The following is an 18071-nucleotide window of genomic DNA, read 5'->3' on the forward strand; positions in this document are numbered from 1 at the left end:
ACATCCCCCCAGGTGTGGGGTATAGCTGCACACATCCTCCCAGGTGTGGGGTGTAGTGCACACATCCTCCCAGGTGTGGGGTGTAGTGCACACATCCCCCCAGGTGTGGGGTATAAGTGCATACATCCTCCCAGGTGTGGGGTGTAGTGCACACATCCTCCCAGGTGTGGGGTATAGGTACTCACATCCTCCCAGGTGTGGGGTATAAGTGCACACATCCTCCCAGGTGTGGGGTGTAGTGCACACATCCTCCCAGGTGTGGGGTGTAGTGCACACATCCTCCCAGGTGTGGAGTGTAGTGCACACATCCTCCCAGGTGTGGGGTATAGGTACACACATCCTCCCAGGTGTGGGGTATAAGTGCACACATCCTCCCAGGTGTGGGGTGTAGTGCACACATCCCCCCAGGTGTGGGGTATAGATGCACACATTCCCCCAGGTGTGGAGTGTAGGTACACACATCCCCCCGGGTGTGGGGTGTAGGTACACACATCCCCCCAGGTGTGGGGTATAGGTACACACATCCTCCCAGGTGTGGGGTATAGGTACACACATCCCTCCTAGGTGGCTATAGATCATGTCATAGATCTCTACAGAGTACACTAATTAGATGCAGGTGTCTTCTGTAATCTTGGGCATACCCCACTTCCTTAGGAGTAAAGAGGGTGCCCAAGGTCTTCCAAGAGCCCAGCGGATGGGACAGCTCAAGACTGCTAATATCCCCACTCTTTAGGATCACACAGCTGGATTGGAAAGGGCTATCTATAAATCTGTTTTTGCATGTCATGGTAGCACACATCTCTAACCCTGGGACTCAAGAGGTATCAACAATTCAAAGCCAGTCTTGGCGGGTAGCAAGTTCAAGGCCAGCCTAGGCTACATGGTACCTTACTTCAAAAGAATGAAGCAAACAGAAAATTATTTACCTGGGCTACAGCTTAGACTAAACTTGTGACTATCAGCCTGACCAGCAGAGCCCAAGAATGTTCTCTTCCCCACCATGCAAACACCCTAGTGGCAAGAAAAACTAACTTAAAATTTTAAAGAAATAAAACTCCAAATAATCCAGTAAAGAATAAGCGAGGTCTAGGGAAAGTCATTCCTCTGGCTTGCCTCCTGTATGTCACTGAGAGCCAATCAACCTGAAAGAGAATCAAGTAATTTTGAACCACCCCAAGAGGCCATAGAACACAAGCCTTAACACACATTTCCCTGAGGCCCACCAACTGGTATGTCAGGTGGAGAACAGTGCTCCTGACTTATACACAATCCTAACATATTTAGCTTTCGTATTTCCAAGTCTTCATGGCACCAAATGGCAAATGGGAATGGAGGAAAATCCATTTGGCACCAGCTCTTGCCTGGTTTGGGAACCCTGAGAGGCTGCCCTGGTGAGGGCTCTTGCCTTGGGATCAGGGTGTAGGGTTTCCAGGGTTTTCTATTAAGCAAACTTCTTCAGACCCTTTAAGCAATTCAGGACTTGAATGTTTAACAGTATAGCTCAGAGGGCCACTGGACTGATCGGAGGATGGGAGCCTGAGGCATCTGTAGGCAAGATGGTGGTGAGAAACATAGGGATAGAAGATGAAGAAAAGTGCATCATGGGAAATGCCCACCATAAAATAGTAAGTGACAAAAGAAAGCAAGGTAGACACAGGGTTTCTTTTTTCAAGGTTAAGAACAGTTTTCATTTTAAAAGTGAAAGGAAAATACAGTCATCAGGAGGACTATGGAGTTTGGGGAGTGAGCCTCTAAGAACCAACAGGGAGATTGTTAGGGCAGAAAGGCTGCTCTGGGGTCAGCCTGACTTCTGGGTCATAGGAGTGTAACAATTCTCCCAGGCCACACCTCAAGCCCTGACCTGGCCCTGAAAGTGGCTTCCTAGCTCAGTGCCTCCATCCATGGGCTTCCTTCCTTGCCAGGGTCCCCAGAGGTCACTGGGTTACTTGGAAGGGGTTATTCTTCCCACTGGGGCCATCCCCAAGTTACGTCACTATACCTATTCAGATGGAGTCAGGACCCAGGTCCCACATCTGAAGTCATGCCAGCTCTGAACTCTGACTGACTTCTTGGAGTGATGGCTGTGTGCTCTGACACCAAGGGCTTCAGAGCTTCTGTATCCATCTTGGCTTCTAGACTTGTCAAGACCTACGCAGGCTGCTCCAACCACTCATATCCGCACGCTCTGCTCTCTGGTGTGCTATTCCTATGGCTTGCTGCCCTTCATCTTAGATCCTAGGGTGGAGGTTCTCACCTGTGGGTCACGACCCCTTTGGGGGTGGAATGACCCTTTCACAGGGAGTCGCCTCAGACCACTGGAAAACACAGGTATTTACATTGTGATTCAAAAACACAGGTATTTAAATTGTGATTCATAACAGTAGCAAAACTGCAGTTATGAAGTAGCAGTGAAAATAACTATATGGTGTGGGGGTGGGGAGGTGGGTCACCATAACGTGAGGAGCTATACTAAAGGGTCGCAGCATTGGGAAGGTTGAGAACCACTGGCCTACGGCTGCAAACGTCAAAATCGAACCCTGAGAAACAAAAGAAGCTCAGGGAGCCACTGATTTGTAGCTAAAAGGTCACACTTGGCTTCGTGGGAATGAAGCAGTAGGCTCTGACCTCAACCATAGTCCATAGGTTTCATACTTGCTGTATTCTGGGGGGAGTAGCCTGCAGCAAACTGGGCCCCAGACCATATATATATATATATATATATATATATATATATATATATATATATATGTATGTATATATTCCTCAAATATATATATTCCTCAAATGTATATATATTTTTCCTCAAATATATTTTTTCCTCAAATATATATTTTTTCCTCAAAATTTTAATGATTTCTAAAATATATCCCACATTCATCCAAATCCCCCTCCCCCTCCCCTCCCTCTCTTCTGGCTCTTTCCTGCTTTCCTGCCCTCCCTCTCTTTCCTTCCTTCCTCTCCCTTTGACCCTGGCAGTTGCTTCTCCATGCCCAGTCATCAGAAGTTCATCCAACAAGGAAGCCAACCCTTGCATCCCTAGGCCATTCCTTGTTCGTTAAGAGGCTGAGTGAGAAGCAGGAAGGGGGCAGGTACAATCTAGCCCCTCCGCTTACTCGCCCCATCTCAGGTAGGCTCCCTGGAGGGCCTCTCCTTTTACCTCTCTGCCCCATCAGGGAAATGATAACTCCAAAGCTTGCTCCAAGGATGGCATCGTCAAGAAAATGACTCGGCTAGATCGCCAACAGATGCAAGTGTTGTCACACTTGTGTGAACTAAAAGGCAGCTTAATTTTAAGTGCACACGCAGCACTGTCTTGGTAGAAAGCAAATGGAGCTACTGTTGGCCTAAGATATTCAGGGTGCAGCCCCACTGTGGACCGATTCAATAAGCTCCCCCGTAGAACCTCTTCACTAGCAGCTGTTTGCTTTGGGGCAAGTGACTCAACACCTCTGGGTCTGCATTTCCTCCACTGTGAAATAGAAGCCACTATGCAGCCCAAACTGCCAGGGCTCCTGCAAGGAATAAACAAGACAATACTTGTATGGTACTTCTCACGGTGCCCAAGCACTGAATAAGGGCTCTATGGGATTCTTGTCAAATGTGTCCCATCTTACGCAAGATACAGATCTGGAAGAGTTGTGAAACCAAATCCCATTTTCCCACGAAGTGACTTCATCACTACAGGGATGCTTTATCTCTGCCTCCCATCGTCCTTGGAGGGCAATGACTCGGGACACCTCTGCCACAGGGGCCTGACTCTACCCAGTTTCGATATCGCCCATCTATGCAGTGGAAAAGAAGAACATAGAGTTCGCGATTCCTTGCCGCCCCTATATGTCATGGGTGGCTCTGTTTGTCTTATTAATATTTTAACAATCCGTTCTTCTTGCTCTCGTCTGTGTGAGAATCATTCTGTCCTGTCATCTCTCTGTGTGAGGGAGGCCACGTTGGAGCTGTTTCCTCTCCTCCCTCCGGTATGTAACTTATGAAATAGGTTATACTTCCAGCTGGCTTCCTTTCCTTCACCAGTATATTCTTTCTTGAACCCTTTTAGAGTTCATAAACTCTTCTGAAAAATCTAATGCATGACACAACATGTTCCCCCAGAAAAAGAAGCATACCCCATACCCAGTTCCGTGTAGTAGCCTAGGGTCGAAGGAGCCCTTGAAGCCTACTGTGTCACACCACTAAGGGGCCTGATGAGCCAGTCAAGATCCTTCATAAATAGCCATTGGCTGCTAAGGTATATGTTCATCCTTGCCTTTCCCCAGTATGTAGACTCCACCGTCTGGCACATGTAACATCTGTCACCTGGCCCCAAACATCTTCCCACGACATTTTCCCTTGCATGCACAAATGTTTCTAATGGGGCTGGTTAGGTGGCTGGCCTTTGTCCCTCTTGGCTGTCACCTCACCTCTGTCCCATTTCTCCACTCTCAAGTACACTAACCCACAACCCTTATCTGTGTCCAACTCACAGTGCAAATGTACATGGCCTCCCCCTGTCTGACCAGAGGAAGAAGCACAAAGGGTACGTAGAGCAGAGAGGCCCAGCTCTTGAAGCAGAAATTCGAGGAGGAGCATGGAGCTTTAAGCTGCCAATATAGCTGAGGTAGGAGCTGAAAGAACAACCAGGACCCAGTCTGGTGGGTCATTGGAGAACTGAAAGTGGCCAACTCCCTGGCCCATGACCTCCCTGGGTACCATCCCAAAGATGGCATTGCCTATATATATGACAATTCAGTCAAATCCAATCACCAACCAGCACTGCTTCATTCACAACCCTCGGGAAACCTGGGAGAAAGCAGAATCGAGGTTCAAATTCAGATTCTATGGACCCACGCGGGTCCATAGAATCTACATCCTACCCACACGTCTAGGAGCATTAGCTATGGCTCCAAGAGACGCTCGTGGCTCCCTTGCTGCATGGTGTGACCACCTGCTGCACTGCCCTCTCCTCGGTGAGACTCAGTCTATCAAGAACTTTACAGTTACCTCACCCTGAAATGCATGTCTGAGTAGAGCTGGTGGAGAGAAAGCTGCGGCTTCTCTGTTAGCAGATGTCCCCAGACGGCATCGACAGCCTCAAGCAAGGGCCCTGGTTCCTGGTTTCCTGCTGCCGAGATTAGCAGAGCCTGCCTTGTACTTTGCTTTAGTTTGTCCTGTTGCATTCAGAGTCCCAACACATCCAGTTCCCCGTGATGGAGGCTGATTTCAGACGTGGTAAATATGAGCTGAGTTCAGATCCTGGCTCAAAGTTGTCCTGTAAAAAATGAAAATAACATACTCACTTTATGGAGTTGTTAAACTTTTTTAAAAAAACAAACAAACAAACAAACAAACAAAACCAACTTGTGCAGAGCTCCAAGCACAGCTCCACATCTACCCTGGTTATTTTCCTGTCTCTGGGGCTGAACAATGAGTCTTCTCTTTGATGTGGCTCCTTTAGAAGCCAAGTACACTATTTTGATCTTGTGGTGACTATTTAGTTCTGTTCTGTCCTCCTGTCTGTCCTAGACGTCTAACCTGGGAGCATAGAAAATGTCTAGCTGCAATTCAGAGATCCCTCTCGATCAGTCCAGAGTCATCGTGCAGAGCCACCCTGTTCTCCAGTGTGGCTGGCCTATGGAGGGGCTGTAGACAGCACAGTCACACTCAGTATCCCATGCTGACCAGGTAACCAGCATAGTGAGTGAGTCCATTCTTTGTACTCCGGTACACTGGAGCCAGCTACAGCACGCGCTCCATTTGGTATTGATGCCACAGAGAAAGTACTGGTGAGCAATTCTTTTCAGAGCTGGGGACCGAACCCAGGGCCTTTCGCTTGCTAGGCAAGCGCTCTACCACTGAGCTAAATCCCCAACCCCAGGTGAGCAATTTTTATTCGACCAGCAGTCAGCCTCCCAGGCAACTGGTCCTTCTAGCCATTATGCCTCCTCACCTGCACTCACCACTTGCCTTTTAACCCATGAGTGTGTACACACACACACACACACACACACACACGACACGACACGTCCTTAAATATCCAGGTCCTTAAATATCCAAATATTTGAAAGTTCCTGAGCTATCCAGAAGTGACCTTTGTTATGCATCTGCAAGCCAAGTTCTAGTCTGATTTTCCCAAGAGGGCGCTGTAAGCTCTGGCTTTCTGAAGTCACCCTTAGCCTTTTAGAATGCTTAGTCATAATCTGATGCCACAGCCTCTCATATACACATCCGGTGTTCCTAATCATGTCCTGTTACAAAGAGCACATTAGTACTAACTGTGTACAAACTGATGATCCTTCTCCAAGGGGAGAACATTCTGAATTTACGATGGACGGGCCGGATGTGAGGAAAAGGTGGATGTTTCATCAGCTAAATGGCTGTAGGTTCTGGATAGCAAAAGAAAAAGGAGGTTGTCCACCTCTGAAGCAGCAGCATCATAATGAACATTGCCAACCACCCCCCTTCATCTCCATTCTGTCTCACATAATCCTTCCTGGGTTCCTGTGGGGACTGGGCTTATGAACACAGCAGCTTTTGTCCTAGAAGTCTGGACATCCTGATTAACTCTAGTGGCAGGGCTTGGAGTTACATAAGGAAAGCCCCAGAAACCTGGACCCCAGAGAACCTACCACAGTTCCTTCCATGAGGCTCTGAGAAGTCTCCTTTCTGCTGAGGATGGAGAACTCTGAAGCAGTTGGTGGCCAACTTTCAGAAAGGAATCCGTGGGCCAGCAAAGTTAAGAGGCTCATGGCCAAGGATCTGATGGAGTCCACTTGTAGAAAGTTTGGTTGCTCCCGTGGCACAAGGTTTGAAAACAATGTCCCAAGTTATGGCTGTTGACATTTTACTAGGCATGTCACGAGCAGCAAGGGTAGCCACGGATCTGAAGACCTTTACGCGATTTCCAAAATATCCCCACTAATATCACTTAGTTGCAGATGCCACAAAAGAAAAAGAAAATATCTTTCTTCTTATTTAATATTTTCATGCAACTCAACGCATCAGACAAACTGCTGCTCTTCTAGACAGGATCTGACACTGTAACACAGATCGGCCTAAAACTCACTGTGTAGCCTGAGCTAGCCTTAAACTCATTGCTACTCTCCTGCCTCAGCCTGCTAAGTGCTAGGATTATAGGCATAAGCTATGTTTTTTATTGTGTCTTTTTTTTTTTAACAAGGTGAGAGAAAGATATCCTTTGATAGCGATCCAATGTCAGTATTTCATTCAGGATTGAAATAGACAAATCACCTATCACAGACAAAGATTTTGCAGCAAAGTAGAAATTTTATAAGTTCCTCATCTCATCTCACTGTCTCACTGCACAACTGCCATGTGGTAAAAAGATTGTGTTTCTGAACAGACCCGGAATGTAGAGCCTTTCTGTACTGTATAAAAAGAAGACCCAAGGGCATATACATGTAAATTTGGGCTTCATGACTCACGCCTCTACAGTTTGACTTACTTAGAAGTGACCTAGGCACAGTGAAAATCTGTCGTTTGGTTTAATTTGGCCCAGATCTGAAGTAACAAATTACTAAAGAGATTTTGAAAACTATTTTAACCAACCTACAACATAATTACTATTAGAGAGTCTATTCATAACATGTTTGCCCACTTACAGTCAGTAGTACGCGTGTTCATAAAAATTGTGTAAGACAATAAGCAGAATTGTCTATTAATTTAAGTTGTTTCCCTGTTAGCTGTTTTTATTTTACAATACATTCATATTAGGACACACACACACAGACACACACATATATAACAAAAACATTAAATATGAAATATATGATTGTACCATACATTTGTTTGCTTGTTTGTTTGTTTTTTCAAGACATGGTTTCTCTGTGTAGTCCTGGCTATCCTGGAACTCACTCTATAGACCAGGCTGGCCTCGAACTCACATAGGTCCACCTGCCTTGGCCTTCCAATGTTGGGATTAAAGGCATGCATGCTTACACCCAGCTTGGTTGTATCATACTTAAAGGATGGCTAGTTTTATGAAACCATCAATATTAAAATTGTCTTATTACAAATGGTTTACCTAAATTACATGAACCTGGAAAAAAACATTTGGATAAATTCATATATTTGAGAGTTCGAGAAATATTTCATCTAAGAAGCACTTACAATAGGATGTCCCAAGACCCCCGTGGATTCCTATAAAACAATCCACTATTTTTCCTATCTTTGAATGCTTATATAAAGTTTAACTTGTCAATTAATCATAGTGAGAGATTAATAACAATGATTAATAATGAAACACAGTAATCATAAATAAAACAGATAAAAGTGATCTCTATTCTCAAAGGATCCTATTATACTGCATTGTGACAATGGAAGACTATACTACAACACCTACGTGATGGGACCAACTGAGGTGAACAACACTGGGTGTGGTTACATTAACTGCTATTAGCCTCCATTGATCCCCAGGCTGTCACTCAGGATCGCATGATGACACCTGCCTTCCCAATTGTCATGCCTAGGACGTGACTCTTCCCTTTGTCCATATGTGTACTACCTACCCACCAGTTAGGAACAATCTCATTTGTCAAGTCAGCGGCTACAGGAATACGGTGTTTGTGCTCAAGTAACCCCAGAACAGTATATCTTTTAAAATGCAATGAATTGTTTCTTTTTGGAATTCTCCATTTGGTATTTCTGATCCCGATTGACTGTCAATGGCTAACTATATGTACACTAACTGTAGAAACCACTGACAAAAGGAGACAGATATACTTTATATCTAAGCCAGAATTCAGCTGTCTTAGAGGGTTTGATAAGTTAATTTGACCATCTGGAGATAAAGGGCACCACACATATATGATATGCACATGAATACATGAGCAGATGCAGACTATCATCTGTGTCTGACTCTATAGCTTTGCTTCTTAAGCCTGAGCCATAAATTGTTCAAACACAGAGATGTAAATTCTTGAGTTTGCACACTATAGCTCTCCGGGGTTCAGGGTTCATACACTGTAGCTCTCCGGGGTTCGTACACCACAGATCTCCGTACACTGTAGCTCTCCGAGGTTCCTACACTGTAGCTCTCCGGGGTTCGTACACCATAGACCTCTGGGGTTTGTTTATTTTTTTTTCTATTTTTCGGAGCTGGGGACCGAACCCAGGGCCTTGCGCTTGCTAGGCAAGCGCTCTACCACTGAGCTAAATCCCCAACCCCGATCTCTGAGGTTTGTACACCATAGATCTCCAGGGTTCATACACTGAGCTCTCCCGGGTTTGTACACTGTAATTCTCCAGGGTTCCTACACTGTAGCTCTCCAGGGTTTGTACACTGTAGCTCTCTGGGGTTCATATACTGTAGCTCTCCCTCAGATTTGTTATATTTCCTGTTTTCACCAGAGTTGTTTCTGACAGGTGGGCTGAGCTAAGGTTATAAGCTTAGTGTTCAATAGGAAGGCCAGAGCTTGTTACCAATATTTATAGAGGATTCAAGATTGTCTTTTTTCCTAAGGTACAGTTGCTTGTGGGTTCCCTTGGGAGGGTCAAGGGTCTAAAGTTCAAATGACCATGAGAACCTGGCCAGCTGGGGTGGGAAGAATGGAGCTGTGGGGAGAAAGAAGATGGGGGAGGGAGGCCTTACAGGGAAACATATGGTAAGGTTGAGGGAGTCAGGGAGCCTGAAGGGTAAAAGGAGGAAAAAGACCTCCTAGGGAAGCCATTAAACTTCAAAAGTTACCTTATCTAACCATGCCAACAGAGAAGAGGAGGGGGGAGTTAGTGCTGTACCCACAGACATGTAAGGTCAGCAGGGGTGGGGTTAACTCAGAAGCTCCCAAATTCTTAGCTAATGATAACTCCCAAACAAAGAAGCCTGCTCTCTCTCTCTCTCTCTCTCTCTCTCTCTCTCTCTCTCTCTCTCTCTCTCTGCCTCTGTCTTCTAAGCAGACAAGCCTAACACTCTAATCCAGTTTTTGCAGTGTGCCCCTGACTCTAACACAGCTTCTGGACTCAGTGCCTCACCACAGCCAGGAGCCCCTGCCCTGGAGTCAGGGAACAAATCACCAGGAAAGAATGAAAGACATTGCCATCCAGGAAGCTTTGTTTCAAATCAGAACCATTTAACTGAAGAAGCCTGGAACCCTTAACTTAGCCCGGGAGGGTATACTCAATAAAAACTGCTCGGAATGTGTCTGGAACTCTGTATCGGACGAGGAGTGGGCCTCTCTGGTTACTCCATCCAGGGAGAAACTTGGAGGTTAGCTGAGGATCTAGGTGTGAGAATTAAAAGTGACTGTGTCTGAGCTGGTAGCTTTTAAAACAACAGTTATTCGTACAGTCGCTAAAATGACTAAGGGAAATTTTATTGGGGCTATTACTGTAAGAATAGGTCTCTTCCTCTTGCTTTGACTGTAGTTGAGCCAGGGCTGCAACAAAGGAGAGACACTGGGCTCAGCTCTAAATGCAAGGACACAAAGGGAGTGTGTGGGGGTGGGAGGGGAGGGGTTCCAGCACTGCGGGTAGGAGAGATACCAAGAGAAAACGTCAGATTACTGAACAAACTTAAGACTCTCCCAGAAGGAGGCCAGAGCTGTTAGATATCAGGAGTGGGGTAGACAGCAGTTTCCCCAAACTTAGCAGGTTTTTTGTTGAAACTGACCTAGGCAGACCCAGGACAGAGCTTAAGGACACAGCCTAATTAAGTAAGATTGGAGGAACATATCTAAAGTTGGTTAAGAGTAGACTTCATACCCTGGGAATGTTTCTTATGCCCAAAGGATCCCAGTCACCTACGTGGGCGACAAGAGTTCACAAACTCAAAGGGCACAGAGAGGACAATCCGGAGTCTACCACGTCTAACCAAGGGAGTATGGGTCAAGGCTAGCTAACAACTGGACCCAGAGGGAGCCTATCTTGCGTATCAAATATTCATTCAACGTTAGGCAAATCCATAGCTTGTCTAGGTCGAAGTTCTTTGTTCATTTTTTTTCCTCTTAATTTTCTATGTACAAATATTCCTTTAAAAAAAAAAATTGTCTCTAAGAACAGAATTAAGCCTCCTCTGTTGGAGGAGGAGGGCTGGCAGCAGGAACGAACACTGGGCAGGGAGTCAGGCCTACTCCCTGGGTGACCTTGAGTAAGTCCACTCCCCACCCTTCATCCCATTTCCTCCCTTGATATGGGCGGGTGTTATAATTCCTGCTCTCCTAGTGTCCCAGGGTGAGGATCAATTAAGGTGAAAGGGATTGTGCTGTGGAAGGGACTGAGAGCCCAATAATAGCCTTCCTGAAGTCTCAGTAGATACTGTGTGTTTATTGGCCCTCTGCTGGAAGGTCTGGGAGACTTGTTTGCCACATTACAGCCAGAGCCTTCCTCAAGGTGGGAAAGCCTGCTGGGGGTGGGGTTAGTGTATACCTGTGAAAGGAAGGGAAAGAGGGGGTGGGCGATGAGGGGTAGAAGGAGAATGAAGTGGAGATAAAAAGGGAACCCACCTTCCCCCAGCTGATGTCCCCCCTTCCTGCCACGGATCTGACCTAGCCTCCTCCTCCCCCTGCTGCCAGCCTGCTCCAGTGGTGACAGGCCCAGCCGCACCCCAACCAGGCTTAGCTGAGACTCCTACTTGGCACCCTTTCCTCCTCCTGCCCCGAATGCCATACAATCTAAGAGGAAGTTAGACGTTGGGCAGAGGGCTAGGACAGTGTTCTCTCTCCCTGCTAACCACACAGCCAGCCAGACTCAGAGCCTACCCCTGTTCCAGTGGCTTAGCCCTGCCCTGTGTCCCAACTCAACAGAGCTCTTTTCTTTACTCCCCGAAGGGCAAACACCCTAGCACCTATGCTCAATCAGCACCTCCCCTCTGAGGCTCCCTGGCCCCAGACAAGCACCAGCTGGCCCAGGAACAAGAAGTGAGAGGCAGGTTCTCCAAAGACATTTATGAAGCCCAGCCCCTCACCCTCATTGTCCAACTCCCACAGGCCAGGGTAGCCAATGGCCAGCCAGTCCCAGAAGTCTAGTTCTCCAGATGATGGCTGGGTACTTGGAGGAATGGAGGAGCTTGGCAATGACTGGGTCTGCTTCTAAAGCACCGTGGCAGAAGGGTCTACTAATAAACTGAGTGCCCACATGCAGGGCTGTCGAGGTGGAGTTGAGACCGTCCACAGCTCCCTCTCTGTACTTGGGTGAGCTCTGGTTATGGGTCAGGAAGATAGCACAGGTTGATCTCAGAGACCACCATAGCTTGAGCAGAGAGGTCTTGTCTAGTCAGAGTGGAACCTAGAGAAGCTGAGAGGAAGAAGCTGGTCCTCAGGGGGGTGGATCTTCCTGGGAAGTGCCACACTGTGCTGTTTCTCCTATTCCTGGGGCTTCCATTTTCCTCAAACTCTGATTAAATGCTTGTGCATCTGGTGAGTTCAAGGTGGGTTGTCAAGTGCAGACTGAACACAGTATGATGTTGCTTGGAAAGGAAGGATGGGAGACGCCTACCTGTGCTGCCACGAATACCCAGCTCTCTCATGGGTGACCTCTCTCCAGTTTCATGAACTTTCTCTAACATGGAAAAACGCCATATACATTTTTACTTGAATCTGAATCTCACTGCTGTCAAGGGACTCCTTGTTTGCCGTTCACTTTTTAATCTGGACCTTGGTTTCCTGATCTGCAAGGGGATACAGATCTCTATAGGGCTATTCTCAAAGACTATTGTAAAGGCCAAGTGAGATTCTGTGTTTAGGGCCAAGGAAGTGACTTGGTGGTAAACCAGTTGTCTAGAACGCAGGGAGCACTGGGTTTGATCTATAGCACCACCAAATAATAAAAGTAACCGTACCAACAGCAGCAAGAATAGAGGTAGCAGGCTCAGGGCACTTGTAAGAAGCCTACATGAACACACTCCATGTGTACACCAGTTGTTGTCGCCGCAGTTCTGGACCCTCAGAGCTGGTGCACTGGGAGCAAAAGGCACTGGGAAGGCAATTGTCATGCTGGTCTATCTCCAGAGGAGCTCAGTGTCCAAGCCTGAGTGGCTTGTCTGTGGCGGGGACAGGGTAGCATTGCTGACCATCACCAAGTCTTGCATCGGGACTGTGACAAGGCTTTCAGTCCAAGGGCCGAAAGGAAGAGAGGTGAGGCCTTGCCACAGCTGGATGCAAAGCTGCAGGCAGGGCGTTTGCCATTTGCCATCCCTTCCACAAGTGCTCCCCAGGATGGGAGTAGGTCTAGAAGCCGCACGTTCATGCTAGCAGGGCTCCCACCCAGCAGCACATCGTGGTCCCCACTCACACACAATGAGGCTGTGGATCGAGAGGGGCACATGAGAGCACCAAGGGCACAGAAGAGCAGTAAAAGAACCCAATCGACAGAAGCACCCAGTAAAATAAAGTATATCAGTGACGCAGTGCTTTGATCCAAGGCCTTGGACAGAGGACAGGCAGGGAAGGGAGTTCCGGATTTATCTGTGTGGTCTGGAAAGCCCCCCACCCCATTTGAGGGGGTGACATCTCTGTGAGACCCGAGGTGGAAGGAGGCATTTCAAGTTAGGGAATGAAAGGCAAAGAAAGCTGCCTGTATGACAGAAGTAAGGGGAGGCCATTTGGAGAGAGCAGCTGCGATTTCGCGGTATCTTGTGGCCTTGGTGCACAGTCCAGGGAGCATTTCAAGTGTCCTGTACATGATCTGATTTTTTTTTTAATAGAGTCAGTGATCGAACCCGGGACCTCATACATGTGAGGCAAACGCTCTAGTACTGATAGTAGATAGATTCTAGGACCAGGTTTGTGTTTTGATCAGATCGTGTGGGCAGTCATGTGGTATGGGGCTAGGAAGCAGCATACGGATGAGTCATAGAGATGGGCCAAGAGGTCTCTGCAGAAGCCAGTGTGAGGCTTTGCGGGGGCGGGAGGGGTATCATCTAGGGAGCCGAAGGGGTAGGAGAAAGAGATTTCCAGTCTGTTGTGGAAATGGACGAGCTGTTGGGTAATTGGCTATGGGCAAAGTGGCGGCCGAAACGGAGGAGACCCCAAAGTTGACTCACCCCAGCTGAGGGCACCTAAGGGCCAAGCCCAGCTCCGAAGAGAATCGATAGTATAGCTGGACAAAGATCTAGTGCTTAAACTCCAGGGCAGCCCTTGGACACCAGAGCCATGAAGACCAAGCTGTGATGGCCAGCTTTATTATATGTCATGCAGTATGACCTTGAGGGAGTTCTAAGATCTGTCAGAGCCCCAGTTTCTTCATCAGTACCCAGGAAGGCAGCAGGAGCTGCCTCGGGGTACCCAGTGAGGGACTCGACCCTCAGCAAATGCTCTGTCACCTCTCTGGAGACACGTCTCGGGTGTGTGTCCTGCTCTTTATGTCTCCACATGTGGACACTGTGCTCCTGTGTAGCCCGTGCGTAGAAACTGTCTGTATTGCCCACATCACGGTGACAAGCAGGCCTTGCCTGGGTTTCCTGGGAGGACAGTAGCTGATTTGACTGGGGGTTTTCTGTAGGTCCTGAGCCAAGTCTGTGACTGAAGAAGGGACCCCTTTGTCACTCGATCGTGGACACTGTTGCTTGAGGGCCGGCAAGAGTCAGTGTGCCTGTGAAGCCATCCTACTTAGTGCTCTGGCTGATCTGACCTGGGAGGACAGTGCAGGGGTCAAAGGTGGGGGGAGGGTCAGTTGATAAAGGGCAGGAGGGCTGGTGAGTAACAAGGAGGGGATCACGGAGAGCTGGGAGGAGGAAGGAACCAGCCTAGAAGGAAATGGGCAATCACAGGTCTAGAGTCTGCCCTGCCCAGAGTCCCTTCTGTGGGTGGCTTTGGGAGCCCTCCCAGTGCCCCTCTACCTACGCAGCCGTCTCTGAGTTGCCTTTATGTATGTTCTTGTTCCCAGGAGACAACTGGCACAGAGTGAGGCTAAAGGGGTGGTGCTCCCCATTTTATTTTTTTATTTTTATTTTTTGCTCAAAGCTATTCCAAAGGGAGTGTCCCAGCAGGGCTTGAGCACACTGTGATTAAGAGGGAGGGAGGTGTGACACTGACTGTCCACTACAGGACCCAGCGGGTAGACTGGATATCGGCCAGCTCTCCTCTGGGCTCTTGGCTGTAAATTCAGTGGCCCTGGCACCACCCAGACACTCCTTCCAGAGCTGGCTGGAGTCCTGTGAGGAGGGGCTGCTTGGTACAGGCTGAGCCAATCCCCTCCCCCTTCTATCCCTTCCCTCGTCAGCCCTCCTGCACCCCCTTTGCCCGTACCCTCTTTGTATACCCCTGTTTCAGCTGGCTTTGGAAAGGTGTTCCAAGCATCCCTCTCCCTTCTCCGAAGAGCAGGCCCTCCCCTGCACTGAAGCCATATCCATGAGCAGGCTTTACTCCCTCAGGCCCCCACCTAATGTTTGACCCACTAAGAGGACCCTCTGAGCCAGGCCAGCTGTCTACATGCCCAGGACTCCACCTCCTGCCTTCACTCCCCAGCCCTCCTCCCACATGCCCTCCCTTTCACAGCTGCATAAACTTCTGGCCTGCCCGTGCACATAAGCCTGCCTTCTAGCTGCTCTGGTCCCTTGGCACTTGTAGAAATCACGCCCTCCTCCTCAGGGGATGGTGCTTTATGCACTTTGCCCCACACCCTCCTCTCCCCCATCCATGCTTTATCTGCCCCAGAGAGGAGGCCATGAGTGGCCCCCATTGCACTTTCCCACCTGTGGTGCTGAAGCAGACCCCATAGGTATGTACACGATAAGCTTCTGGATGGGTACCAACTCCATCCAGGTCTTGTTTTTGGACTATTTACCTGCCCAGGTCTGGGAATGGAGGAGAGTTTCCCCTGGTTATATATTTATAGAACTAGTGACTTGTGGACAAAGGTTTGACGTTTAATTCTTTGGTTTTCTTCCGGGAATCCGTGGTTTTGATGATGATAGACTCATTTGATCTTGAAGACTATCTCTGATGAAGGACTCTCCCTTCTTCCCCTCATCTCCCAGTTCTGTATTCCACAGCAGCCCCTCTCCCCTCACACTGCCTCCTGGGCTCTTCTGATAATGCTTGGAGAACCTGACAGGTTCCTTCAGGTTCATTCCAGGCTATACAGAAACCCTGCCCCAAGCACTTTGGGTTTTGTCTGAACTACAGAGAGACCCTTTCTCTGGGTTCTGGGCAGACACACTCCAAGAAGCCTGTCACAGTGTGGTGGGAACATCTTCAAGGATTCTGCAGCTCGAGGTTCTGGTGTTAATTCTCCATGGGTCACTGTAGCCTGGCTTTTAGGATGAACTAGGGCTTCTGCCCTTGGAACAGTAGCATAGGAAGGCCAAGCATTTCACAGTCTCCCTCGGTTTGTGGTGACACATGGGACATCTGGTCAACAAGGACTCCCTCCCTGGCTCCTTCCCCATTCCTGAGAACACCCAGCTGTTCAAGAGTTAATAGCCTTCCCGCCCCCCCCCCCCCCCCCCCCCCCCCCGCAGGTGACCAGACAGTTCTGGGAGGGAGACCTGACAGATCAACCATCCAGAGCCTCCGAGGGCAGTTTACAAAAAGGGTGTGGTGTGGGCAGGCTGGGGAGAGGGTGCTGGGACACACCTCTGTAATGGTGGCAGGCCTACCCCAAGTGGAATAGCATTGAGGCAGACTGTGAAGTATTTGCTGACTGAGAGAGGAGGCCGTGGGTGCTCCTTCCTCAGACTTCATGACCCAACCCAGGCCAGGCCCGTGACCCCCAAGATCTGTAACTCTGTGTGTGTGTGTGTGTGTGTGTGTGTGTGTGTGTGTGTGTGTGTGTGTGTGTGTGTGTGTGGTTTGAGTGATCGCTGTACAGTGTTTGATTTGGTTAAGTTACAATCACGACCCTTTAAGGAGAAAACATATAATTCTAGTAATTTTATTGGACTCAGGTTTCAGGCAAATGGAAACAAAATTGCCTCTAAAAATAAAACACAGACACAGAGAATTGAATAAAACAATAATAATAAAAAGCCTCCCTTGCCTGGAGATAAGTGGTAAGGCTTTTTGTGGAATATTAGAGAAAAGGAGGGGGATGGGGAGGGAAAATAAACCACTCCACCGCCCTTGCTTTCATTTCTGTTTTACCTTTCCTAAAGGGTTGATTTGCGTATTCTAAAGAAACGCAGAAAAAGCCACTGGAGCAATTGGTCCTTGTCCCGCGTTCAACAGTACAGGTGGACGGAGGGGGCTGGCTGCCAAATACTTCTGGTTGGAGGGAGGGGTGGGAGTGCTCGCTCCAAACCACTCCTGGAATGGCTTAACTCGCCCAGCGCGAATCAATGACAACCTCTCCCTGGCTGCGGCAGGCTCCCGGAGCAGCGCTGCCGTGTGGACGCCCAGCCTCGGACCCTGGCGGCGCTCAGGACACAGCCCGGGCACGAGCACGACGTCCCCGGCGTGGCCAGGTGGGTCTGCGGCGGACTCGGCCAGGGTAGGGAGGTGATCCGGGCTCCGTCCGGGCATCTGGGCGGCGGGGAGGAGGAGGGACGGAGCCCGGGGAAGCTTGGCGGGCGCCTGGCCCGGGTGGCGCCTCCGGCGCAGAGTGGTTCCTGCTGCCTCTGCCTGGCACCGCGGCTGAATCGTTTCTGAACCTAGCCTCTCTGGATGAGGGTGCGGAGATGCGAGTTCAACCTGGGGCAGAACCTGGGACTGTGCAGCGACACCCGTAGCCTCTCCTCTTTGCAGCCTCCTTTGAGACTGCTAAAGGCGGTTGCGAACAAATGTGACCAATTTAAACTGCATACCCCGCGCCCCAAGAGGAATAAAAAGTTAGTCTGCCCGAGTATCGGATACAAAAACTTGAAGGGACAAAACCATGGCAATTTGGCAGAAGTCGTGGTCCTCAGATGTGAGCAGAAAAATATAGGGGGATCCACCGATGGCCTTAAGTGTTCTGGTAAGAGTCAGGGACCTAAGGCTTGAATCTGGAGCTGACAGAGTGGAGGGACCTTCCTGCCCTCCATCCCGTGTGGGCAAATAGAGAAAACTCTCTGGTCAAGTAACTCAAGCTGGGGTCTTGCAGCTCTGTTGGGAGTGAGGCAATCTTGTGTGGCAAGTGCAGGGGAAACTATTCGAGAATTTACCTGGCCTCTGTCTCCCGTGGTCTTGGCTTAGGCAGGAGGCTAGAAA

General features: G+C 48.8%; 1 protein-coding gene across 3 annotated transcripts in view; it reads left to right on the forward strand.

The window, feature by feature from the left end:
• Window positions 1-18071, forward strand: part of Zbtb7c (zinc finger and BTB domain containing 7C) — a 323617-nt gene that overhangs the window by 217046 nt on the left and 88500 nt on the right. For 2 of the 3 annotated variants that reach the window (XM_087593463.1, XM_087593462.1), the window contains exon 1: window positions 17216-17347. The gene's annotated coding sequence lies outside the window, so the exon portion shown is untranslated. 3 annotated transcript variants of the gene reach the window in all.

The sequence above is a fragment of the Rattus norvegicus genome, chromosome 18, assembly GCF_021556685.1.
Source record: "Rattus norvegicus strain SHRSP/BbbUtx chromosome 18, alternate assembly SHRSP_T2T, whole genome shotgun sequence".
In the NCBI taxonomy this organism is placed as follows: Eukaryota; Metazoa; Chordata; class Mammalia; order Rodentia; family Muridae; genus Rattus; species Rattus norvegicus.